We start from the raw sequence: 25,805 nt of genomic DNA, 5'->3' as shown, positions 1-25,805 counted from the left end.
GCCAATTGAGTTTTTCCCTGCGGCGCCGGGATCTGCAGTTGGGCCTGAACAGGTGGCTCCGGTTCGCGGCCATACATAAGGAAAAAGGGGGAAAATCCCGTCGCAGCATGGGGGGCCAACCGGTATGCTGACAGGACCCCCTGAATTTTCAAATCCCAATCCGTCTGTGAGTCAGAAACGTGCTGCGACAACATCGACGTGATGGTACGATGCAACCGCTCGACCATCCCGTCGGTTTGTGGGTGATATGGAGAGGTGCGAATCTTTTTAGTGCCAAGGATCTCACAGACCTGTTTGAGCAATTTGCTTGAAAAATTTTTACCCTGGTCGGTCAGCAGCCTCTCGGGAGCACCTTTGTCAAGGACGTATCCCTGGACAAAGGCCTCCACGATGGCTGCCGCCGACTGGTTGGCCAGGGGCCAGGCCATAGGCCAGCGCGTGAAATATTCAACCCCGGTTAGCAAATACCTATTTCCCCAAGGGGTGGCGGGGAACGGTCCTAGAATGTCCAGCGCGACGAGTTCGTTCACCCGGGAAACCCTGATAGATTGCAGGGGCGGGTTCGACTCCTTCGCTGGTGGTTTGCGCTGCGCACATCTAGGGCACGATCCTAATAGATCCCCGACATCCCTTGTCATGCCCGGCCAAAAGAAATCAAGTTGGAGCAAGGCCAGGGTCTTTTGGGTACCCAGGTGGAGGAGGCGCTCGTGAGCGGCCCACACCACCCTACCCCGTAACCCCGAAGGGACCACCAGCCGGTGGCGATGGGATTTCCCGTCCCAATGCATTAACAACCCACCGAGCATTTCCCATACGTCGGCATCACCCCTCCCCCGCCCCCGGTCCCTGACGCGGCGGCGCAACGCAAGGAGGGAAGTATCTTCCATTTGCAACCGGCCCCATTCCGTAGCAGGCAACCCCAACAGGGAATCAGAACCCTGTTGTGCGATAGAATTAGTCATTGATGCTGCGTCATCAGCAGCCGCCAAGACCGGGACAGGCAATTCAGCAGGATGCCTGCACCGACCCGACCCCAGGAGGCATGCGCATTCGGGGGTGGTTGGCATGCGTGACAGGGCGTCCGCGTTGGTGTGGCGAACGCCCTTACGGTACGTGGTCTGAAAATCAAAATCCTGGAGAACCTCCAGCCATCGAGACAATTGTCCCGATGGTTGTTGGACTCGCAGGGTGTACTGTAGCGCTGCATGGTCTGTACGGACGGTGAAACACTGTCCGTACAGATACGGCCGGTACTGCTGGATGAAGTAGACAATTGCCAGCAGTTCCCGACGCGTGACACAATATCGTTGCTCCGCTGGAGACAACACTCGGCTACCGTACGCGACCACCCGTTCGACGCCCTCGACCACCTGGGACAGCACGCCCCCAATACCTGTGTTGCTCGCGTCAGTATCGAGCACAAAGGGTTTTGAAAAATCGGGATAAACCAGGGGAGGGGCATTAACCAGAGCGTCCCGAAGTGAGCGGAACGCAGCCTCCTCCTCCTGTCCCCAATGGAAACGGACCCCCTTTGACGTCAAAGCGTGCAGGGGTTTAGCAATGGTGGCAAAGTCCGCGACAAAGCGTCGGTAGTATGACGCGAAACCAACAAAGCTCCTGACCTCTCCCACCGAGGTGGGAGTCGGCCAGGAGCTGACGCACTGCGTTTTGGCGGGATCGGTAGCAATACCCGAGCGCCCTACGATGTGCCCCAAATAACGTACCGATTCGCGCAACAAATGACACTTTTGGGGTTTAAATTTCAAATTAGCAGCCCGCATTTTGAGGAAAACGGCCCGCAACCTCTGGAGATGCTCGTCAAATGTTCTGCTAAAGACGATAACGTCGTCCAAATAGATTAAACACGAATCCCACTGCAATCCAGCCAAAACCAATTCCATCAATCGCTGGAAAGTCGCCGGCGCCGAGTGTAATCCCATCGGCAACCGGTTAAATTGGAAGAGACCATGTGGCGTACGGAATGCGGTTTTAGGCTTAGATTCATCGTCCAGAGGAAGCTGCCAGAATCCCGAAAGCAAATCCAATGTGGAGAAGAATTGCGCCCCCGCCAAGGCGTCGAGCGATTCATCAATACGGGGAAGCGGGTATGCGTCAGCAACGGAAATTTTGTTGAGGCGGCGAAAATCGACGCAAAACCACAACGATCCATCCTGTTTCTTTACCAGAACGATCGGTGCTCCCCACGGGCTGGTAGAGGGAGAAATGATATCGGCGGCTAACATGTCATCAACAGCCGATTTGACATGGTCCTTCTCGGCGGGACTCAGCCGGAAGGGATTTTGGCGTATGGGCGCGCTGTCACCAGTATCAATATGGTGACGCAGCAAATGGGTGCAGCCCAGATCGAATTTGTTTTGACTAAACAAATCGGCGAATTCGCGCAATAGTGTCCTAAGTTTTTGACGCTCTACATCCGACAGGTCCGTCGATCCCGCACAAAGCGCCTCAAGCCACCCTTCATCGGTGTCCGAATGTGGAGTCGGCAGAGTGGCAGCGTGCACGTGATTTGCGACAGACTCCTCACAGGGCACCGGCGTTGCGTGAGCAAGCACGGTCCCTTGGGGAATTACCACGGCCTGCGACCCCACATTGAGGACCGCGATGAAGGGGTCCCCGTCCCCCCTTACAATGGTCTGAGCGGGAATCAAATGCGGCCCGCTATCCCCAGCCCTAGATGGCCCGAGCAGGACACCCTGGTCCCCAACACCCTTAGCGAAGGGCCTACGAAGCTTTAGGGGCACCAACATTTGTGCCCCCGGCGGCACGCGAACCGTCTGAACTACAAACGCGGGTACCGTCGCGAGCGCCGGGCGATCCGTAGTAGGGGAAGGCAAAAACGCCATCCGCCGTCCCGACGGGAGTTCAATGCAACCCTGATTAATCATAATCCGAATCGGCATTTTGCCCAAGAAATCCGTCCCCAGCAGGCACGGAACCGCCAGCGAGGAGGACACAAAAATAGGGCCGGACAATTTAATATCACCGATCGAAATTTGCGCGCGAATCTGCCCCATGATACCCAGTGAGCCCCCGTTAGCAGCGTAGAATGGCACATTAACCGGTAGCAAGGGACGACTTTGGACAGGGAGAATGTTGTATATTAGTTCCGAAATGATGGTTGCCGACGCACCTGTATCGACGAGGATACGCACTTCGACCCCGTCAATATACCCTACTACGGCCGACGACCCCGACGGCGCAGCTAGAACGCGATGGGCCAACACGGACCACTGGGCGGGTTCGAATTCGGTCCCCATAGTGGTTCGTGTTGGCCCCACGGTGTGCAATGTTGGCCCCCCGTTCGTTGCGGTGTGTACATGTGTAACGGGTGTGTGCTTTGGCCAAACATGTGGGGTGCCGCGACTCGCCGGGTCATGTCGGTGGAGCTTGGGAGGAGGAGGAGGAGGGCCAGCGTCCCCGCGAGGCGTCGTCCCCCGCTGTCGAGGGGAGGGCACCCCGAGGCGACGTGGCCCCGGATGCCGCAGTTATAGCAGCGCGGGAACGCAGGTGGTGAAGACGGGCGGTCGGAGCGGGCCGACCCATCCCGGTCCGCCCGTGCTCCCATCCGTTGCTGCTGTCGGAAGTCGGCGGCGTAGACCTCATCCGTCGGTGAGGTGATGGCAGCCACCGTACGGCCCGCAGCTGCCCTGCTGGCCTTCCTTCGCTGCGACAGGAGGTTGGCGTGGAGGAGCCGCGCCGCTTGGAGGGAACCCATCTCCACGTCCTCCTGCGCGACGATAGCGACGTCCAGGTCGTCCGCCAGCAGAAGGATCTTCTCGGTGACCATGGCGTCGACGCCTTGGTCATCCATACGAGGGAAGGCCGTCTTTGCGAGCGCCAGAAGGCTCGTACGGTAGGCGAGGGGCGACTCCTTCGCACCCCGCTGGCGGTCGTAGAATCGCTGCCTACACTCCGCCGAGGGTCGGTAAACCCCAGCCAGCAATTGCAGCGCCATCTGAAGAGTAGAGCGCTTGTCCCTCGATGCGGACGTAAGAGCGGCGAGGGCGTCGCCGTCAAGGAGCGCCGGTAGTGCGCAGAGGGCTTCGTCGTCTGACCACCCCGCCATCTCTTGATGCGCGAGGAAGCGCCGCTGAAATCCCCCCCAGTCGCCCTCCTCAGCCACAAACTCCTTCAGCGGGGGCAGCCTTTGGTGTAGTGCAGCGACCGCCGTGGAGGCCCGCACTTTGATGTCCCCGCGACTCGGCCGAGCGTCAGCACGAACGGCAGCTGTAATCGCCTGTCGCGCAGATAGTGACGCTCCGTCCGAAGGCGGTGACGCGGCAGCCCCAGCGGAGCCGATGTTGGACCCCAAGTTGAGGTTGGCCACGCCCTCGGCAGCTGCTGCGGCGATGGCGGGACTTTCAAAAGTGCCGTCGGTAGAAATGGTGACGCAGCAATAGGGGCTTGCTCCGTCCACTCCGCGCATCAACCCGGTATTGCAGTTTCTCCGGGAATGGTGCACCTCCCTGCTGGGGGAGGAATATCATCAAACAAAAGTAGACTATGTTGGGTTTGCAAACCCCATTTCCGCTGTTTGTCCGTAATTGGGTGCGTTCTCTCCTGTTTTGTTACCAGTCCCCTCCATCTTCTCATTTGTGCCCTGGATAGCTGTCAAATTTCAAAAATCTATCAAACTATTTTCACAGCTATCCAGTCGGTGTGGGTCAAGAAGTAATATGTCATATGCACATGCACTTATATACAAACAGTTTGTTTCATCCTGTACTGCTCTGTTTGTTACGTCTTCATAACGCAGTATTGCCCATAATTCCGTAATTTACCTATCTTAGTCTATCTTGCTTCATGTGCTATGTAGAAAGGCCTTAGGCTGATATTTTACTATACCTTCCTTTAGGGACAGTGTTTATTAACGAACGATATTTTTTCGATAGTTTTTTTTCATTCATATGTATTGGTCGTACAATTTGTATTATTATATTAGCATTTTCAGATTCTAATTCTCTTAATCAATTACAATTGCACCTAAGAACTTCCTCGTTTGTTGGCAGAAACAAACTCGGTTTAATTTTTTCTGGGTGTGCCAAAGCCTTTTGCAGAAATTGAGATTTTGTCCCGGTTTCAAATATGAATGGCCGTGTGCGTGACTGATGCTTGTTTAATATTCCGTATCTCTTAACGCCATGGCACATGCGGAATGGTCGTGATAACTTCTGCGCATATTCTTTGGTAAAGTCACGTAAAGTATTTTTTTGTAATTTTTGTTATTTTCTTTGGACCTATCTATGTGACTTTACCGAAAGACCCAAATAATATTCGCACAATAAGTTACCACGACCATTCCGCATGTGCCATGGTGTTAAAAATAACAAAGTAGTTTTTTGTAATTTTTTGATATTTTCTTTGAACCTATCTACATGACTTTACCGAAAGGCCCAAAGAATATGAATTCCTGCAGTCACGAAAGCTTTAAGTCAGTATTTATTGTGCGTAGTAACGGGTGGAGGCCCCATGGTGTAGAGAGAGTCTTGGCGTATGTAATCTCCACCACTGGCAAGTGTGTGTTATCGCTTCTCGGCCTTTTGGCTAAGATCAAGTGTAGTATCTGTTCTTATCAGTTTAATATCTGATACGTACCACATTGTGGTACCTTATATTAAATAGATTTTTGGGACAGGGAGATGGAATAGGGGCTTGCTCTGTCCACTCTGCGCATCAACCCGGTATTGCAGTTTCTCCGGGAATGGTGCACCTCCCTGCTGGGGGAGGAATATCATCAAACAAAAGTAGACTATGTTGGGTTTGCAAACCCCATTTCCGCTGTTTGTCCGTAATTGGGTGCGTTCTCTCCTGTTTTGTTACCAGTCCCCTCCATCTTCTCATTTGTGCCCTGGATAGCTGTCAAATTTAAAAAATCTATCAAACTATTTTCACAGGTATCCAGTCGGTGTGGGTCAAGAAGTAATATGTCATATGCACATGCACTTATATACAAACAGTTTGTTTTATCCTGTACTGCTCTGTTTGTTACGTCTTCATAACGCAGTATTGCCCATAATTCCGTAATTTACCTATCTTAGTCTATCTTGCTTCATGTGCTATGTAGAAAGGCCTTAGGCTGAAATTTTACTATACCTTCCTTTAGGGACAGTGTTTATTAACGAACGATATTTTTTCGATAGTTTTTTTTCATTCATATGTATTGGTCGTACAATTTGTATTATTATATTAGCATTTTCAGATTCTAATTCTCTTAATCAATTACAATTGCACCTAAGAACTTCCTCGTTTGTTGGCAGAAACAAACTCGGTTTAATTTTTTCTGGGTGTGCCAAAGCCTTTTGCAGAAATTGAGATTTTGTCCCGGTTTCAAATATGAATGGCCGTGTGCGTGACTGATGCTTGTTTAATATTCCGTATCTCTTAACGCCATGGCACATGCGGAATGGTCGTGATAACTTCTGCGCATATTCTTTGGTAAAGTCACGTAAAGTATTTTTTTGTTATTTTTGTTATTTTCTTTCAACCTATCTATGTGACTTTACCGAAAGACCCAAATAATATTCGCACAATAAGTTACCACGACCATTCCGCATGTGCCATGGTGTTAAAAATAACAAAGTAGTTTTTTCTTATTTTTTGATATTTTCTTTGAACCTATCTACATGACTTTACCGAAAGGCCCAAAGAATATGAATTCCTGCAGTCACGAAAGCTTTAAGTCAGTATTTATTGTGCGTAGTAACGGGTGGAGGCCCCATGGTGTAGAGAGAGTTTTGGCGTCTGTAATCTTCACCACTGGCAAGTGTGTGTTATCGCTTCTCGGCCTTTTGGCTAAGATCAAGTGTAGTATCTGTTCTTATCAGTTTAATATCTGATACGTACCACATTGTGGTACCTTATATTAAATAGATTTTTGGGACAGGGAGATGGAATAGGGGCTTGCTCCGTCCACTCCGCGCATCAACCCGGTATTGCAGTTTCTCCGGAAATGGTGCACCTCCCTGCTGGGGGAGGAATATCATCGAACAAAAGTAGACTATGTTGGGTTTGCAAACCCCATTTCCGTTGTTTGTCCGTAATTGGGTGCGTTCTCTCCTGTTTTGTTACCAGTCCCCTCCATCTTCTCATTTGTGCCCTGGATAGCTGTCAAATTTCAAAAATCTATCAAACTATTTTCACAGGTATCCAGTCGGTGTGGGTCAAGAAGTAACATGTCATATGCACATGCACTTATATATAAACAGTTTGTTTTATCCTGTACTGCTCTGTTTGTTACGTCTTCATAACGCAGTATTGCCCATAATTCCGTAATTTACCTATCTTAGTCTATCTTGCTTCATGTGCTATGTAGAAAGGCCTTACGCTGAAATTTTACTATACCTTCCTTTAGGGACAGTGTTTATTAACGAACGATATTTTTTCGATAGTTTTTTTTCATTCATATGTATTGGTCGTACAATTTGTATTATTATATTAGCATTTTCAGATTCTAATTCTCTTAATCAATTACAATTGCACCTAAGAACTTCCTCGTTTGTTGGCAGAAACAAACTCGGTTTAATTTTTTCTGGGTGTGCCAAAGCCTTTTGCAGAAATTGAGATTTTGTCCCGGTTTCAAATATGAATGGCCGTGTGCGTGACTGATGCTTGTTTAATATTCCGTATCTCTTAACGCCATGGCACATGCGGAATGGTCGTGATAACTTCTGCGCATATGCTTTGGTAAAGTCACGTAAAGTATTTTTTTGTAATTTTTGTTATTTTCTTTGAACCTATCTATGTGACTTTACCGAAAGACCCAAATAATATTCGCACAATAAGTTACCACGACCATTCCGCATGTGCCATGGTGTTAAAAATAACAAAGTAGTTTTTTCTTATTTTTTGATATTTTCTTTGAACCTATCTACATGACTTTACCGAAAGGCCCAAAGAATATGAATTCCTGCAGTCACGAAAGCTTTAAGTCAGTATTTATTGTGCGTAGTAACGGGTGGAGGCCCCATGGTGTAGAGAGAGTTTTGGCGTATGTAATATCCACCACTGGCAAGTGTGTGTTATCGCTTCTCGGCCTTTTGGCTAAGATCAAGTGTAGTATCTGTTCTTATCAGTTTAATATCTGATACGTACCACATTGTGGTACCTTATATTAAATAGATTTTTGGGACAGGGAGATGGAATAGGGGCTTGCTCCGTCCACTCCGCGCATCAACCCGGTATTGCAGTTTCTCCGGAAATGGTGCACCTCCCTGCTGGGGGAGGAATATCATCAAACAAAAGTAGACTATGTTGGGTTTGCAAACCCCATTTCCGCTGTTTGTCCGTAATTGGGTGCGTTCTCTCCTGTTTTGTTACCAGTCCCCTCCATCTTCGCATTTGTGCCCTGGATAGCTGTCAAATTTCAAAAATCTATCAAACTATTTTCACAGGTATCCAGTCGGTGTGGGTCAAGAAGTAATATGTCATATGCACATGCACTTATATACAAACAGTTTGTTTTATCCTGTACTGCTCTGTTTGTTACGTCTTCATAACGCAGTATTGCCCATAATTCCGTAATTTACCTATCTTAGTCTATCTTGCTTCATGTGCTATGTAGAAAGGCCTTAGGCTGAAATTTTACTATACCTTCCTTTAGGGACAGTGTTTATTAACGAACGATATTTTTTCGATAGTTTTTTTTCATTCATATGTATTGGTCGTACAATTTGTATTATTATATTAGCATTTTCAGATTCTAATTCTCTTAATCAATTACAATTGCACCTAAGAACTTCCTCGTTTGTTGGCAGAAACAAACTCGGTTTACTTTTTTCTGGGTGTGCCAAAGCCTTTTGCAGAAATTGAGATTTTGTCCCGATTTCAAATATGAATGGCCGTGTGCGTGACTGATGCTTGTTTAATATTCCGTATCTCTTAACGCCATGGCACATGCGGAATGGTCGTGATAACTTCTGCGCATATTCTTTGGTAAAGTCACGTAAAGTATTTTTTTGTAATTTTTGTTATTTTCTTTGAACCTATCTATGTGACTTTACCGAAAGACCCAATAATATTCGCACAATAAGTTACCACGACCATTCCGCATGTGCCATGGTGTTAAAAATAACAAAGTAGTTTTTTCTTATTTTTTGATATTTTCTTTGAACCTATCTACATGACTTTACCGAAAGGCCCAAAGAATATGAATTCCTGCAGTCACGAAAGCTTTAAGTCAGTATTTATTGTGCGTAGTAACGGGTGGAGGCCCCATGGTGTAGAGAGAGTTTTGGCGTATGTAATCTCCACCACTGGCAAGTGTGTGTTATCGCTTCTCGGCCTTTTGGCTAAGATCAAGTGTAGTATCTGTTCTTATCAGTTTAATATCTGATACGTACCACATTGTGGTACCTTATATTAAATATATTTTTGGGACAGGGAGATGGAATAGGGGCTTGCTCCGTCCACTCCGCGCATCAACCCGGTATTGCAGTTTCTCCGGAAATGGTGCACCTCCCTGCTGGGGGAGGAATATCATCGAACAAAAGTAGACTATGTTGGGTTTGCAAACCCCATTTCCGCTGTTTGTCCGTAATTGGGTGCGTTCTCTCCTGTTTTGTTACCAGTCCCCTCCATCTTCGCATTTGTGCCCTGGATAGCTGTCAAATTTCAAAAATCTATCAAACTATTTTCACAGGTATCCAGTCGGTGTGGGTCAAGAAGTAATATGTCATATGCACATGCACTTATATACAAACAGTTTGTTTTATCCTGTACTGCTCTGTTTGTTACGTCTTCATAACGCAGTATTGCCCATAATTCCGTAATTTACCTATCTTAGTCTATCTTGCTTCATGTGCTATGTAGAAAGGCCTTAGGCTGAAATTTTACTATACCTTCCTTTAGGGACAGTGTTTATTAACGAACGATATTTTTTCGATAGTTTTTTTTCATTCATATGTATTGGTCGTACAATTTGTATTATTATATTAGCATTTTCAGATTCTAATTCTCTTAATCAATTACAATTGCACCTAAGAACTTCCTCGTTTGTTGGCAGAAACAAACTCGGTTTACTTTTTTCTGGGTGTGCCAAAGCCTTTTGCAGAAATTGAGATTTTGTCCCGATTTCAAATATGAATGGCCGTGTGCGTGACTGATGCTTGTTTAATATTCCGTATCTCTTAACGCCATGGCACATGCGGAATGGTCGTGATAACTTCTGCGCATATTCTTTGGTAAAGTCACGTAAAGTATTTTTTTGTAATTTTTGTTATTTTCTTTGAACCTATCTATGTGACTTTACCGAAAGACCCAATAATATTCGCACAATAAGTTACCACGACCATTCCGCATGTGCCATGGTGTTAAAAATAACAAAGTAGTTTTTTCTTATTTTTTGATATTTTCTTTGAACCTATCTACATGACTTTACCGAAAGGCCCAAAGAATATGAATTCCTGCAGTCACGAAAGCTTTAAGTCAGTATTTATTGTGCGTAGTAACGGGTGGAGGCCCCATGGTGTAGAGAGAGTTTTGGCGTATGTAATCTCCACCACTGGCAAGTGTGTGTTATCGCTTCTCGGCCTTTTGGCTAAGATCAAGTGTAGTATCTGTTCTTATCAGTTTAATATCTGATACGTACCACATTGTGGTACCTTATATTAAATAGATTTTTGGGACAGGGAGATGGAATAGGGGCTTGCTCCGTCCACTCCGCGCATCAACCCGGTATTGCAGTTTCTCCGGAAATGGTGCACCTCCCTGCTGGGGGAGGAATATCATCGAACAAAAGTAGACTATGTTGGGTTTGCAAACCCCATTTCCGCTGTTTGTCCGTAATTGGGTGCGTTCTCTCCTGTTTTGTTACCAGTCCCCTCCATCTTCGCATTTGTGCCCTGGATAGCTGTCAAATTTCAAAAATCTATCAAACTATTTTCACAGGTATCCAGTCGGTGTGGGTCAAGAAGTAATATGTCATATGCACATGCACTTATATACAAACAGTTTGTTTTATCCTGTACTGCTCTGTTTGTTACGTCTTCATAACGCAGTATTGCCCATAATTCCGTAATTTACCTATCTTAGTCTATCTTGCTTCATGTGCTATGTAGAAAGGCCTTAGGCTGAAATTTTACTATACCTTCCTTTAGGGACAGTGTTTATTAACGAACGATATTTTTTCGATATTTCTTTTTTCATTCATATGTATTGGTCGTACAATTTGTATTATTATATTAGCATTTTCAGATTCTAATTCTCTTAATCAATTACAATTGCACCTAAGAACTTCCTCGTTTGTTGGCAGAAACAAACTCGGTTTAATTTTTTCTGGGTGTGCCAAAGCCTTTTGCAGAAATTGAGATTTTGTCCCGGTTTCAAATATGAATGGCCGTGTGCGTGATTGATGCTTGTTTAATATTCCGTATCTCTTAACGCCATGGCACATGCGGAATGGTCGTGATAACTTCTGCGCATATTCTTTGGTAAAGTCACGTAAAGTATTTTTTTGTAATTTTTGTTATTTTCTTTGAACCTATCTATGTGACTTTACCGAAAGACCCAAATAATATTCGCACAATAAGTTACCACGACCATTCCGCATGTGCCATGGTGTTAAAAATAACAAAGTAGTTTTTTCATATTTTTTGATATTTTCTTTGAACCTATCTACATGACTTTACCGAAAGGCCCAAAGAATATGAATTCCTGCAGTCACGAAAGCTTTAAGTCAGTATTTATTGTGCGTAGTAACGGGTGGAGGCCCCATGGTGTAGAGAGAGTTTTGGCGTATGTAATCTCCACCACTGGCAAGTGTGTGTTATCGCTTCTCGGCCTTTTGGCTAAGATCAAGTGTAGTATCTGTTCTTATCAGTTTAATATCTGATACATACCACATTGTGGTACCTTATATTAAATAGATTTTTGGGACAGGGAGATGGAATAGGGGCTTGCTCCGTCCACTCCGCGCATCAACCCGGTATTGCAGTTTCTCCGGAAATGGTGCACCTCCCTGCTGGGGGAGGAATATCATCGAACAAAAGTAGACTATGTTGGGTTTGCAAACCCCATTTCCGCTGTTTGTCCGTAATTGGGTGCGTTCTCTCCTGTTTTGTTACCAGTCCCCTCCATCCTCTCATTTGTGCCCTGGATAGCTGTCAAATTTCAAAAATCTATCAAACTATTTTCACAGGTATCCAGTCGGTGTGGGTCAAGAAGTAACATGTCATATGCACATGCACTTATATATAAACAGTTTGTTTTATCCTGTACTGCTCTGTTTGTTACGTCTTCATAACGCAGTATTGCCCATAATTCCGTAATTTACCTATCTTAGTCTATCTTGCTTCGTGTGCTATGTAGAAAGGCCTTAGGCTGAAATTTTACTATACCTTCCTTTAGGGACAGTGTTTATTAACGAACGATGTTTTTTCGATATTTTTTTTTCATTCATATGTATTGGTCGTACAATTTGTATTATTATATTAGCATTTTCAGATTCTAATTCTCTTAATCAATTACAATTGCACCTAAGAACTTCCTCGTTTGTTGGCAGAAACAAACTCGGTTTAATTTTTTCTGGGTGTGCCAAAGCCTTTTGCAGAAATTGAGATTTTGTCCCGGTTTCAAATATGAATGGCCGTGTGCGTGACTGATGCTTGTTTAATATTCCGTATCTCTTAACGCCATGGCACATGCGGAATGGTCGTGATAACTTCTGCGCATATGCTTTGGTAAAGTCACGTAAAGTATTTTTTTGTAATTTTTGTTATTTTCTTTGAACCTATCTATGTGACTTTACCGAAAGACGAAATTATATTCGCACAATAAGTTACCACGACCATTCCGCATGTGCCATGGTGTTAAAAATAACAAAGTAGTTTTTTCTTATTTTTTGATATTTTCTTTGAACCTATCTACATGACTTTACCGAAAGGCCCAAAGAATATGAATTCCTGCAGTCACGAAAGCTTTAAGTCAGTATTTATTGTGCGTAGTAACGGGTGGAGGCCCCATGGTGTAGAGAGAGTTTTGGCGTATGTAATATCCACCACTGGCAAGTGTGTGTTATCGCTTCTCAGCCTTTTGGCTAAGATCAAGTGTAGTATCTGTTCTTATCAGTTTAATATCTGATACGTACCACATTGTGGTACCTTATATTAAATAGATTTTTGGGACAGGGAGATGGAATAGGGGCTTGCTCCGTCCACTCCGCGCATCAACCCGGTATTGCAGTTTCTCCGGAAATGGTGCACCTCCCTGCTGGGGGAGGAATATCATCAAACAAAAGTAGACTATGTTGGGTTTGCAAACCCCATTTCCGCTGTTTGTCCGTAATTGGGTGCGTTCTCTCCTGTTTTGTTACCAGTCCCCTCCATCTTCTCATTTGTGCCCTGGATAGCTGTCAAATTTCAAAAATCTATCAAACTATTTTCACAGGTATCCAGTCGGTGTGGGTCAAGAAGTAATATGTCATATGCACATGCACTTATATACAAACAGTTTGTTTTATCCTGTACTGCTCTGTTTGTTACGTCTTCATAACGCAGTATTGCCCATAATTCCGTAATTTACCTATCTTAGTCTATCTTGCTTCATGTGCTATGTAGAAAGGCCTTAGGCTGAAATTTTACTATACCTTCCTTTAGGGACAGTGTTTATTAACGAACGATATTTTTTCGATAGTTTTTTTTCATTCATATGTATTGGTCGTACAATTTGTATTATTATATTAGCATTTTCAGATTCTAATTCTCTTAATCAATTACAATTGCACCTAAGAACTTCCTCGTTTGTTGGCAGAAACAAACTCGGTTTACTTTTTTCTGGGTGTGCCAAAGCCTTTTGCAGAAATTGAGATTTTGTCCCGATTTCAAATATGAATGGCCGTGTGCGTGACTGATGCTTGTTTAATATTCCGTATCTCTTAACGCCATGGCACATGCGGAATGGTCGTGATAACTTCTGCGCATATTCTTTGGTAAAGTCACGTAAAGTATTTTTTTGTAATTTTTGTTATTTTCTTTGAACCTATCTATGTGACTTTACCGAAAGACCCAAATAATATTCGCACAATAAGTTACCACGACCATTCCGCATGTGCCATGGTGTTAAAAATAACAAAGTAGTTTTTTCTTATTTTTTGATATTTTCTTTGAACCTATCTACATGACTTTACCGAAAGGCCCAAAGAATATGAATTCCTGCAGTCACGAAAGCTTTAAGTCAGTATTTATTGTGCGTAGTAACGGGTGGAGGCCCCATGGTGTAGAGAGAGTTTTGGCGTATGTAATCTCCACCACTGGCAAGTGTGTGTTATCGCTTCTCGGCCTTTTGGCTAAGATCAAGTGTAGTATCTGTTCTTATCAGTTTAATATCTGATACGTACCACATTGTGGTACCTTATATTAAATAGATTTTTGGGACAGGGAGATGGAATAGGGGCTTGCTCCGTCCACTCCGCGCATCAACCCGGTATTGCAGTTTCTCCGGAAATTGTGCACCTCCCTGCTGGGGGAGGAATATCATCGAACAAAAGTAGACTATGTTGGGTTTGCAAACCCCATTTCCGCTGTTTGTCCGTAATTGGGTGCGTTCTCTCCTGTTTTGTTACCAGTCCCCTCCATCTTCTCATTTGTGCCCTGGATAGCTGTCAAATTTCAAAAATCTATCAAACTATTTTCACAGGTATCCAGTCGGTGTGGGTCAAGAAGTAACATGTCATATGCACATGCACTTATATATAAACAGTTTGTTTTATCCTGTACTGCTCTGTTTGTTACGTCTTCATAACGCAGTATTGCCCATAATTCCGTAATTTACCTATCTTAGTCTATCTTGCTTCATGTGCTATGTAGAAAGGCCTTAGGCTGAAATTTTACTATACCTTCCTTTAGGGACAGTGTTTATTAACGAACGATATTTTTTCGATAGTTTTTTTTCATTCATATGTATTGGTCGTACAATTTGTATTATTATATTAGCATTTTCAGATTCTAATTCTCTTAATCAATTACAATTGCACCTAAGAACTTCCTCGTTTGTTGGCAGAAACAAACTCGGTTTAATTTTTTCTGGGTGTGCCAAAGCCTTTTGCAGAAATTGAGATTTTGTCCCGGTTTCAAATATGAATGGCCGTGTGCGTGACTGATGCTTGTTTAATATTCCGTATCTCTTAACGCCATGGCACATGCGGAATGGTCGTGATAACTTCTGCGCATATGCTTTGGTAAAGTAACGTAAAGTATTTTTTTGTAATTTTTGTTATTTTCTTTGAACCTATCTATGTGACTTTACCGAAAGACCCAAATAATATTCGCACAATAAGTTACCACGACCATTCCGCATGTGCCATGGTGTTAAAAATAACAAAGTAGTTTTTTCTTATTTTTTGATATTTTCTTTGAACCTATCTACATGACTTTACCGAAAGGCCCAAAGAATATGAATTCCTGCAGTCACGAAAGCTTTAAGTCAGTATTTATTGTGCGTAGTAACGGGTGGAGGCCCCATGGTGTAGAGAGAGTTTTGGCGTATGTAATATCCACCACTGGCAAGTGTGTGTTATCGCTTCTCGGCCTTTTGGCTAAGATCAAGTGTAGTATCTGTTCTTATCAGTTTAATATCTGATACGTACCACATTGTGGTACCTTATATTAAATAGATTTTTGGGACAGGGAGATGGAATAGGGGCTTGCTCCGTCCACTCAGCGCATCAACCCGGTATTGCAGTTTTTCCGGAAATGGTGCACCTCCCTGCTGGGGGAGGAATATCATCAAACAAAAGTAGACTATGTTGGGTTTGCAAACCCCATTTCTGCTGTTTGTCCGTAATTGGGTGCGTTCTCTCCTGTTTTGTTACCAGTCCCCTCCATCTTCTCATTTGTGCCCTGGATAGCTGTCAAATTTCAAAAATCTATCAAACTATTTTCACAGGTATCCAGTCGGTGTGGGTCAAGAAGTAATATGTCATATGCACATGCACTTATATACAAACAGTTTGTTTTATCCTGTACTGCTCTGTTTGTTACGTCTTCATAACGCAGTATTGCCCATAATTCCGTAATTTACCTATCTTAGTCTATCTTGCTTCATGTGCTATGTAGAAAGGCCTTAGGCTGAAATTTTACTATACCTTCCTTTAGGGACAGTGTTTATTAACGAACGATATTTTTTCGATAGTTTTTTTTCATTCATATGTATTGGTCGTACAATTTGTATTATTATATTAGCATTTTCAGATTCTAATTCTCTTAATCAATTACAATTGCACCTAAGAACTTCCTCGTTTGTTGGCAGAAACAAACTCGGTTTAATTTTTTCTGGGTGTGCCAAAGCCTTTTGCAGAAATTGAGATTTTGTCCCGGTTTCAAATATGAATGGACGTGTGCGTGACTGGTGCTTGTTTAATATTCCGTATCTCTTAACGCCATGGCACATGCGGAATGGTCGTGATAACTTCTGCGCATATTCTTTGGTAAAGTCACGTAAAGTATTTTTTTGTAATTTTTGTTATTTTCTTTGAACCTATCTATGTGACTTTACCGAAAGACCCAAATAATATTCGCACAATAAGTTACCATGACCATTCCGCATGTGCCATGGTGTTAAAAATAACAAAGTAGTTTTTTGTAATTTTTTGATATTTTCTTTGAACCTATCTACATGACTTTACCGAAAGGCCCAAAGAATATGAATTCCTGCAGTCACGAAAGCTTTAAGTCAGTTTTTATTGTGCGTAGTAACGGGTGGAGGCCCCATGGTGTAGAGAGAGTCTTGGCGTATGTAATCTCCACCACTGGCAAGTGTGTGTCATCGCTTCTCGGCCTTTTGGCTAAGATCAAGTGTAGTATCTGTTCTTATCAGTTTAATATCTGATACGTACCACATTGTGGTACCTTATATTAAATAGATTTTTGGGACAGGGAGAAGGAATAGGGGCTTGCTCCGTCCACTCTGCGCATCAACCCGGTATTGCAGTTTCTCCGGGAATGGTGCACCTCCCTGCTGGGGGAGGAATATCATCAAACAAAAGTAGACTATGTTGGGTTTGCAAACCCCATTTCCGCTGTTTGTCCGTAATTGGGTGCGTTTTCTCCTGTTTTGTTACCAGTCCCCTCCATCTTCTCATTTGTGCCCTGGATAGCTGTCAAATTTCAAAAATTTATCAAACTATTTTCACAGGTATCCAGTCGGTGTGGGTCAAGAAGTAATATGTCATATGCACATGCACTTATATACAAACAGTTTGTTTTATCCTGTACTGCTCTGTTTGTTACGTCTTCATAACGCAGTATTGCCTATAATTCCGTAATTTACCTATCTTAGTCTATCTTGCTTCATGTGCTATGTAGAAAGGCCTTAGGCTGAAATTTTACTATACCTTCCTTTAGGGACAGTGTTTATTAACGAACGATATTTTTTCGATATTTGTTTTTTCATTCATATGTATTGGTCGTACAATTTGTATTATTATATTAGCATTTTCAGATTCTAATTCTCTTAATCAATTACAATTGCACCTAAGAACTTCCTCGTTTTTGGCAGAAACAAACTCGGTTTAATTTTTTCTGGGTGTGCCAAAGCCTTTTGCAGAAATTGAGATTTTGTCCCGGTTTCAAATATGAATGGCCGTGTGCGTGACTGATGCTTGTTTAATATTCCGTATCTCTTAACGCCATGGCACATGCGGAATGGTCGTGATAACTTCTGCGCATATTCTTTGGTAAAGTCACGTAAAGTATTTTTTTGTAATTTTTGTTATTTTCTTTGAACCTATCTATGTGACTTTACCGAAAGACCCAAATAATATTCGCACAATAAGTTACCACGACCATTCCGCATGTGCCATGGTGTTAAAAATAACAAAGTAGTTTTTTCTTATTTTTTGATATTTTCTTTGAACCTATCTACATGACTTTACCGAAAGGCCCAAAGAATATGAATTCCTGCAGTCACGAAAGCTTTAAGTCAGTATTTATTGTGCGTAGTAACGGGTGGAGGCCCCATGGTGTAGAGAGAGTTTTGGCGTATGTAATCTCCACCACTGGCAAGTGTGTGTTATCGCTTCTCGGCCTTTTGGCTAAGATCAAGTGTAGTATCTGTTCTTATCAGTTTAATATCTGATACATACCACATTGTGGTACCTTATATTAAATAGATTTTTGGGACAGAGAGATGGAATAGGGGCTTGCTCCGTCCACTCCGCGCATCAACCCGGTATTGCAGTTTCTCCGGAAATGGTGCACCTCCCTGCTGGGGGAGAAATATCATCGAACAAAAGTAGACTATGTTGGGTTTGCAAACCCCATTTCCGCTGTTTGTCCGTAATTGGGTGCGTTCTCTCCTGTTTTGTTACCAGTCCCCTCCATCTTCTCATTTGTGCCCTGGATAGCTGTCAAATTTCAAAAATCTATCAAACTATTTTCACAGGTATCCAGTCGGTGTGGGTCAAGAAGTAACATGTCATATGCACATGCACTTATATATAAACAGTTTGTTTTATCCTGTACTGCTCTGTTTGTTACGTCTTCATAACGCAGTATTGCCCATAATTCCGTAATTTACCTATCTTAGTCTATCTTGCTTCACGTGCTATGTAGAAAGGCCTTAGGCTGAAATTTTACTATACCTTCCTTTAGGGACAGTGTTTATTAACGAACGATATTTTTTCGATATTTTTTTTTCATTCATATGTATTGGTCGTACAATTTGTATTATTATATTAGCATTTTCAGATTCTAATTCTCTTAATCAATTACAATTGCACCTAAGAACTTCCTCGTTTGTTGGCAGAAACAAACTCGGTTTAATTTTTTCTGGGTGTGCCAAAGCCTTTTGCAGAAATTGAGATTTTGTCCCGGTTTCAAATATGAATGGCCGTGTGCGTGACTGATGCTTGTTTAATATTCCGTATCTCTTAACGCCATGGCACATGCGGAATGGTCGTGATAACTTCTGCGCATATGCTTTGGTAAAGTCACGTAAAGTATTTTTTTGTAATTTTTGTTATTTTCTTTGAACCTATCTATGTGACTTTACCGAAAGACCCAAATAATATTCGTACAATAAGTTACCACGACCATTCCGCATGTGCCATGGTGTTAAAAATAACAAAGTAGTTTTTTCTTATTTTTTGATATTTTCGTTGAACCTATCTACATGACTTTACCGAAAGGCCCAAAGAATATGAATTCCTGCAGTCACGAAAGCTTTAAGTCAGTATTTATTGTGCGTAGTAACGGGTGGAGGCCCCATGGTGTAGAGAGAGTTTTGGCGTATGTAATATCCACCACTGGCAAGTGTGTGTTATCGCTTCTCGGCCTTTTGGCTAAGATCAAGTGTAGTATCTGTTCTTATCAGTTTAATATCTGATACGTACCACATTGTGGTACCTTATATTAAATAGATTTTTGGGACAGGGAGATGGAATAGGGGCTTGCTCCGTCCACTCCGCGCATCAACCCGGTATTGCAGTTTCTCCGGAAATGGTGCACCTCCCTGCTGGGGGAGGAATATCATCAAACAAAAGTAGACTCTGTTGGGTTTGCAAACCCCATTTCTGCTGTTTGTCCGTAATTGGGTGCGTTCTCTCCTGTTTTGTTACCAGTCCCCTCCATCTTCTCATTTGTGCCCTGGATAGCTGTCAAATTTCAAAAATCTATCAAACTATTTTCACAGGTATCCAGTCGGTGTGGGTCAAGAAGTAATATGTCATATGCACATGCACTTATATACAAACAGTTTGTTTTATCCTGTACTGCTCTGTTTGTTACGTCTTCATAACGCAGTATTGCCCATAATTCCGTAATTTACCTATCTTAGTCTATCTTGCTTCATGTGCTATGTAGAAAGGCCTTAGGCTGAAATTTTACTATACCTTCCTTTAGGGACAGTGTTTATTAACGAACGATATTTTTTCGATAGTTTTTTTTCATTCATATGTATTGGTCGTACAATTTGTATTATTATTTTAGCATTTTCAGATTCTAATTCTCTTAATCAATTACAATTGCACCTAAGAACTTCCTCGTTTGTTGGCAGAAACAAACTCGGTTTAATTTTTTCTGGGTGTGCCAAAGCCTTTTGCAGAAATTGAGATTTTGTCCCGGTTTCAAATATGAATGGCCGTGTGCGTGACTGATGCTTGTTTAATATTCCGTATCTCTTAACGCCATGGCACATGCGGAATGGTCGTGCTAACTTCTGCGCATATTCTTTGTTAAAGTCACGTAAAGTATTTTTTTGTAATTTTTGTTATTTTCTTTGAACCTATCTATGTGACTTTACCGAAAGACCCAAATAATATTCGCACAATAAGTTACCACGACCATTCCGCATGTGCCATGGTGTTAAAAATAACAAAGTAGTTTTTTGTAATTTTTTGATATTTTCTTTGAACCTATCTACATGACTTTACCGAAAGGCCCATAGAATATGAATTCCTGCAGTCACGAAAGCTTTAAGTCAGTATTTATTGTGCGTAGTAACGGGTGGAGGCCCCATGGTGTAGAGAGAGTTTTGGCGTATGTAATCTCCACCACTGGCAAGTGTGAGTTATCGCTTCTCGGCCTTTTGGCTAAGATCAAGTGTAGTATCTGTTCTTATCAGTTTAATATCTGATACGTACCACATTGTGGTACCTTATATTAAATAGATTTTTGGGACAGGGAGATGGAACAGGGGCTTGCTCCGTCCACTCCGCGCATCAACCCGGTATTGCAGTTTCTCCGGAAATGGTGCACCTCCCTGCTGGGGGAGGAATATCATCAAACAAAAGTAGACTATGTTGGGTTTGCAAACCCCATTTCCGCTGTTTGTCTGTAATTGGGTGCGTGCTCTCCTGTTTTGTTACCAGTCCCCTCCATCTTCTCATTTGTGCCCTGGATAGCTGTCAAATTTCAAAAATCTATCAAACTATTTTCACAGGTATCCAGTCGGTGTGGGTCAAGAAGTAATATGTCATATGCACATGCACTTATATACAAACAGTTTGTTTTATCCTGTACTGCTCTGTTTGTTACGTCTTCATAACGCGGTATTGCCCATAATTCCGTAATTTACCTATCTTAGTCTATCTTGCTTCATGTGCTATGTAGAAAGGCCTTAGGCTGAAATTTTACTATACCTTCCTTTAGGGACAGTGTTTATTAACGAACGATATTTTTTCGATAGTTTTTTTTCATTCATATGTATTGGTCGTACAATTTGTATTTTTATATTAGCATTTTCAGATTCTAATTCTCTTAATCAATTACAATTGCACCTAAGAACTTCCTCGTTTGTTGGCAGAAACAAACTCGGTTTAATTATTTCTGGGTGTGCCAAAGCCTTTTGCAGAAATTGAGATTTTGTCCCGGTTTCAAATATGAATGGCCGTGTGCGTGACTGATGCTTGTTTAATATTCCGTATCTCTTAACGCCATGGCACATGCGGAATGGTCGTGATAACTTCTGCGCATATTCTTTGGTAAAGTCACGTAAAGTATTTTTTTGTAATTTTTGTTATTTTCTTTGAACCTATCTATGTGACTTTACCGAAAGACCCAAATAATATTCGCACAATAAGTTACCACGACCATTCCGCATGTGCCATGGTGTTAAAAATAACAAAGTAGTTTTTTCTTATTTTTTGATATTTTCTTTGAACCTATCTACATGACTTTACCGAAAGGCCCAAAGAATATGAATTCCTGCAGTCACGAAAGCTTTAAGTCAGTATTTATTGTGCGTAGTAACGGGTGGAGGCCCCATGGTGTAGAGAGAGTTTTGGCGTATGTAATCTCCACCACTGGCAAGTGTGTGTTATCGCTTCTCGGCCTTTTGGCTAAGATCAAGTGTAGTATCTGTTCTTATCAGTTTAATATCTGATACGTACCACATTGTGGTACCTTATATTAAATATATTTTTGGGACAGGGAGATGGAATAGAGGCTTGCTCCGTCCACTCCGCGCATCAACCCGGTATTGCAGTTTCTCCGGAAATGGTGCACCTCCCTGCTGGGGGAGGAATATCATCAAACAAAAGTAGACTATGTTGGGTTTGCAAACCCCATTTCCGCTGTTTGTCCGTAATTGGGTGCGTTCTCTCCTGTTTTGTTACCAGTCCCCTCCATCTTCTCATTTGTGCCCTGGATAGCTGTCAAATTTCAAAAATCTATCAAACTATTTTCACAGGTATCCAGTCGGTGTGGGTCAAGAAGTAATATGTCATATGCACATGCACTTATATACAAACAGTTTGTTTTATCCTGTACTGCTCTGTTTGTTACGTCTTCATAACGCAGTATTGCCCATAATTCCGTAATTTACCTATCTTAGTCTATCTTGCTTCATGTGCTATGTAGAAAGGCCTTAGGCTGAAATTTTACTATACCTTCCTTTAGGGACAGTGTTTATTAACGAACGATATTTTTTCGATATTTGTTTTTTCATTCATATGTATTGGTCGTACAATTTGTATTATTATTATATTAGCATTTTCAGATTCTAATTCTCTTAATCAATTACAATTGCACCTAAGAACTTCCTCGTTTGTTGGCAGAAACAAACTCGGTTTAATTTTTTCTGGGTGTGCCAAAGCCTTTTGCAGAAATTGAGATTTTGTCCCGGTTTCAAATATGAATGGCCGTGTGCGTGACTGATGCTTGTTTAATATTCCGTATCTCTTAACGCCATGGCACATGCGGAATGGTCGTGATAACTTCTGCGCATATTCTTTGGTAAAGTCACGTAAAGTATTTTTTTGCAATTTTTGTTATTTTCTTTGAACCTATCTATGTGACTTTACCGAAAGACCCAAATAATATTCGCACAATAAGTTACCACGACCATTCCGCATGTGCCATGGTGTTAAAAATAACAAAGTAGTTTTTTCTTATTTTTTGATATTTTCTTTGAACCTATCTACATGACTTTACCGAAAGGCCCAAAGAATATGAATTCCTGCAGTCACGAAAGCTTTAAGTCAGTATTTATTGTGCGTAGTAACGGGTGGAGGCCCCATGGTGTAGAGAGAGTTTTGGCGTATGTAATCTCCACCACTGGCAAGTGTGTGTTATCGCTTCTCGGCCTTTTGGCTAAGATCAAGTGTAGTATCTGTTCTTATCAGTTTAATATCTGATACGTACCACATTGTGGTACCTTATATTAAATAGATTTTTGGGACAGGGAGATGGAATAGGGGCTTGCTCAGTCCACTCTGCGCATCAACCCGGTATTGCAGTTTCTCCGGGAATGGTGCACCTCCCTGCTGGGGGAGGAATATCATCAAACAAAAGTAGACTATGTTGGGTTTGCAAACCCCATTTCCGCTGTTTGTCCGTAATTGGGTGCGTTCTCTCCTGTTTTGTTACCAGTCCCCTCCATCTTCTCATTTGTGCCCTGGATAGCTGTCAAATTTCAAAAATCTATCAAACTATTTTCATAGGTATCCAGTCGGTGTGGGTCAAGAAGTAATATGTCATATGCAAATGCACTTATATACAAACAGTTTGTTTTATCCTGTACTGCTCTGTTTGTTACGTCTCCATAACGCAGTATTGCCCATAATTCCGTAATTTACCTATCTTAGTCTATCTTGCTTCATGTGCTATGTAGAAAGGCCTTAGGCTGAAATTTTACTATACCTTCCTTTAGGGACAGTGTTTATTAACGAACGATATTTTTTCGATAGTTTTTTTTCATTCATATGTATTGGTCGTACAATTTGTATTATTAAATTAGCATTTTCAGATTCTAATTCTCTGAATCAATTACACTTGCACCTAATAACTTCCTCGTTTGTTGGCAGAAACAAACTCGGTTTAATTATTTCTGGGTGTGCCAAAGCCTTTTGCAGAAATTGAGATTTTGTCCCGGTTTCAAACATGAATGGCCGTGTGCGTGACTGATGCTTGTTTAATATTCCGTATCTCTTAACACCATGGCACATGCGGAATGGTCGTGATAACTTCTGCGCATATTCTTTGGTAAAGTCACGTAAAGTATTTTTTTGTAATTTTTGTTATTTTCTTTGAACCTATCTATGTGACTTTACCGAAAGACCCAAATAATATTCGCACAATAAGTTACCACGACCATTCCGCATGTGCCATGGTATTAAAAATAACAAAGTAGTTTTTTGTAATTTTTTTATATTTTCTTTGAACCTATCTACATGACTTTACCGAAATGCCCAAAGAATATGAATTCCTGCAGTCACGAAAGCTTTAAGTCGGTATTTATTGTGCGAAGTAACGGGTGGAGGCCCCATGGTGTAGAGAGAGTTTTGGCGTATGTAATCTCCACCACTGGCAAGGGTGTGTTATCGCTTCTCGGCCTTTTGGCTAAGATCAAGTGTAGTATCTGTTCTTATCAGTTTAATATCTGATACGTACCACATTGTGGTACCTTATATTAAATTGATTTTTGGGACAGGGAGATGGAATAGGGGCTTGCTCCGTCCACTCCGCGCATCAACCCGGTATTGCAGTTTCTCCGGGAATGGTGCACCTCCCTGCTGGGGGAGGAATATCATCAAACAAAAGTAGACTATGTTGTGTTTGCAAACCCCATTTCCGCTGTTTGTCCGTAATTGGGTGCGTTCTCTCCTGTTTTGTTACCAGTCCCCTCCATCTTCTCATTTGTGCCCTGGATAGCTGTCAAATTTCAAAAATCTATCAAACTATTTTCACAGGTATCCAGTCGGTGTGGGTCAAGAAGTAATATGTCATATGCACATGCACTTATATACAAACAGTTTGTTTTATCCTGTACTGCTCTGTTTGTTACGTCTTCATAACGCAGTATTGCCCATAATTCCGTAATTTACCTATCTTAGTCTATCTTGCTTCATGTGCTATGTAGAAAGGCCTTAGGCTGAAATTTTACTATACCTTCCTTTAGGGACAGTGTTTATTAACGAACGATATTTTTTCGATAGTTTTTTTTCATTCATATGTATTGGTCGTACAATTTGTATTATTATATTAGCATTTTCAGATTATAATTCTCTGAATCAATTACACTTGCACCTAAGAACTTCCTCGTTTGTTGGCAGAAACAAACTCGGTTTAATTATTTCTGGGTGTGCCAAAGCCTTTTGCAGAAATTGAGATTTTGTCCCGGTTTCAAACATGAATGGCCGTGTGCTTGACTGATGCTTGTTTAATATTCCGTATCTCTTAACACCATGGCACATGCGGAATGGTCGTGATTACTTCTGCGCATATTCTTTGGTAAAGTCACGTAAAGTATTTTTTTGTAATTTTTGTTATTTTCTTTGAACCTATCTATGTGACTTTACCGAAAGACCCAAATAATATTCGCACAATAAGTTACCACGACCATTCCGCATGTGCCATGGTGTTAAAAATAACAAAGTAGTTTTTTCTTATTTTTTGATATTTTCTTTGAACCTATCTAAATGACTTTACCGAAATGCCCAAAGACTATGAATTCCTGCAGTCACGAAAGCTTTAAGTCGGTATTTATTGTGCGAAGTAACGGGTGGAGGCCCCATGGTGTAGAGAGAGTTTTGGCGTATGTAATCTCCACCACTGGCAAGGGTGTGTTATCGCTTCTCGGCCTTTTGGCTAAGATCAAGTGTAGTATCTGTTCTTATCAGTTTAATATCTGATACGTACCACATTGTGGTACCTTATATTAAATAGATTTTTGGGACAGGGAGATGGAATAGGGGCTTGCTCCGTCCACTCCGCGCATCAACCCGGTATTGCAGTTTCTCCGGAAATGGTGCACCTCCCTGCTGGGGGAGGAATATCATCAAACAAAAGTAGACTATGTTGGGTTTGCAAACCCCATTTCCGCTGTTTGTCCGTAATTGGGTGCGTTCTCTCCTGTTT

At 42.2% G+C, this 25,805-nt stretch overlaps 17 non-coding genes across 17 annotated transcripts; all 17 read left to right on the top strand.

The window, feature by feature from the left end:
• Positions 1 to 5,545: 5,545 nt before the first annotated feature.
• On the top strand, positions 5,546 to 5,736 carry LOC144723816 (U2 spliceosomal RNA). The gene has a single exon (XR_013586343.1). It is a non-coding gene; the product is annotated as a U2 spliceosomal RNA (small nuclear RNA).
• A 1,057-nt stretch (positions 5,737 to 6,793) lies between these two features.
• LOC144723793 (U2 spliceosomal RNA) lies at positions 6,794 to 6,984 on the top strand. The gene has a single exon (XR_013586320.1). It is a non-coding gene; the product is annotated as a U2 spliceosomal RNA (small nuclear RNA).
• A 1,057-nt stretch (positions 6,985 to 8,041) lies between these two features.
• Positions 8,042 to 8,232, top strand: LOC144723792 (U2 spliceosomal RNA). The gene has a single exon (XR_013586318.1). It is a non-coding gene; the product is annotated as a U2 spliceosomal RNA (small nuclear RNA).
• Positions 8,233 to 9,288: 1,056 nt separating this feature from the next.
• LOC144723783 (U2 spliceosomal RNA) lies at positions 9,289 to 9,479 on the top strand. The gene has a single exon (XR_013586309.1). It is a non-coding gene; the product is annotated as a U2 spliceosomal RNA (small nuclear RNA).
• Positions 9,480 to 10,535: 1,056 nt separating this feature from the next.
• Positions 10,536 to 10,726, top strand: LOC144723791 (U2 spliceosomal RNA). Its single transcript, XR_013586317.1, has one exon. It is a non-coding gene; the product is annotated as a U2 spliceosomal RNA (small nuclear RNA).
• A 1,058-nt stretch (positions 10,727 to 11,784) lies between these two features.
• Positions 11,785 to 11,975, top strand: LOC144723828 (U2 spliceosomal RNA). The gene has a single exon (XR_013586355.1). It is a non-coding gene; the product is annotated as a U2 spliceosomal RNA (small nuclear RNA).
• Positions 11,976 to 13,031: 1,056 nt separating this feature from the next.
• On the top strand, positions 13,032 to 13,222 carry LOC144723817 (U2 spliceosomal RNA). Its single transcript, XR_013586344.1, has one exon. It is a non-coding gene; the product is annotated as a U2 spliceosomal RNA (small nuclear RNA).
• Positions 13,223 to 14,279: 1,057 nt separating this feature from the next.
• LOC144723845 (U2 spliceosomal RNA) lies at positions 14,280 to 14,470 on the top strand. Its single transcript, XR_013586370.1, has one exon. It is a non-coding gene; the product is annotated as a U2 spliceosomal RNA (small nuclear RNA).
• A 1,057-nt stretch (positions 14,471 to 15,527) lies between these two features.
• On the top strand, positions 15,528 to 15,718 carry LOC144723848 (U2 spliceosomal RNA). Its single transcript, XR_013586373.1, has one exon. It is a non-coding gene; the product is annotated as a U2 spliceosomal RNA (small nuclear RNA).
• A 1,057-nt stretch (positions 15,719 to 16,775) lies between these two features.
• LOC144723809 (U2 spliceosomal RNA) lies at positions 16,776 to 16,966 on the top strand. Its single transcript, XR_013586336.1, has one exon. It is a non-coding gene; the product is annotated as a U2 spliceosomal RNA (small nuclear RNA).
• A 1,057-nt stretch (positions 16,967 to 18,023) lies between these two features.
• LOC144723856 (U2 spliceosomal RNA) lies at positions 18,024 to 18,214 on the top strand. The gene has a single exon (XR_013586381.1). It is a non-coding gene; the product is annotated as a U2 spliceosomal RNA (small nuclear RNA).
• A 1,057-nt stretch (positions 18,215 to 19,271) lies between these two features.
• LOC144723790 (U2 spliceosomal RNA) lies at positions 19,272 to 19,462 on the top strand. Its single transcript, XR_013586316.1, has one exon. It is a non-coding gene; the product is annotated as a U2 spliceosomal RNA (small nuclear RNA).
• Positions 19,463 to 20,519: 1,057 nt separating this feature from the next.
• LOC144723813 (U2 spliceosomal RNA) lies at positions 20,520 to 20,710 on the top strand. Its single transcript, XR_013586339.1, has one exon. It is a non-coding gene; the product is annotated as a U2 spliceosomal RNA (small nuclear RNA).
• Positions 20,711 to 21,767: 1,057 nt separating this feature from the next.
• On the top strand, positions 21,768 to 21,958 carry LOC144723830 (U2 spliceosomal RNA). The gene has a single exon (XR_013586357.1). It is a non-coding gene; the product is annotated as a U2 spliceosomal RNA (small nuclear RNA).
• A 1,061-nt stretch (positions 21,959 to 23,019) lies between these two features.
• LOC144723826 (U2 spliceosomal RNA) lies at positions 23,020 to 23,210 on the top strand. The gene has a single exon (XR_013586353.1). It is a non-coding gene; the product is annotated as a U2 spliceosomal RNA (small nuclear RNA).
• Positions 23,211 to 24,267: 1,057 nt separating this feature from the next.
• LOC144723883 (U2 spliceosomal RNA) lies at positions 24,268 to 24,458 on the top strand. The gene has a single exon (XR_013586400.1). It is a non-coding gene; the product is annotated as a U2 spliceosomal RNA (small nuclear RNA).
• A 1,057-nt stretch (positions 24,459 to 25,515) lies between these two features.
• Positions 25,516 to 25,706, top strand: LOC144723789 (U2 spliceosomal RNA). The gene has a single exon (XR_013586315.1). It is a non-coding gene; the product is annotated as a U2 spliceosomal RNA (small nuclear RNA).
• Positions 25,707 to 25,805: the final 99 nt, after the last annotated feature.

This window comes from Lampetra planeri, chromosome 18 (genome assembly GCF_965212315.1).
Source record: "Lampetra planeri chromosome 18, kcLamPlan1.2.h2, whole genome shotgun sequence".
In the NCBI taxonomy this organism is placed as follows: Eukaryota; Metazoa; Chordata; class Hyperoartia; order Petromyzontiformes; family Petromyzontidae; genus Lampetra; species Lampetra planeri.
This window is presented reverse-complemented; position numbering and strand designations above follow the sequence as displayed.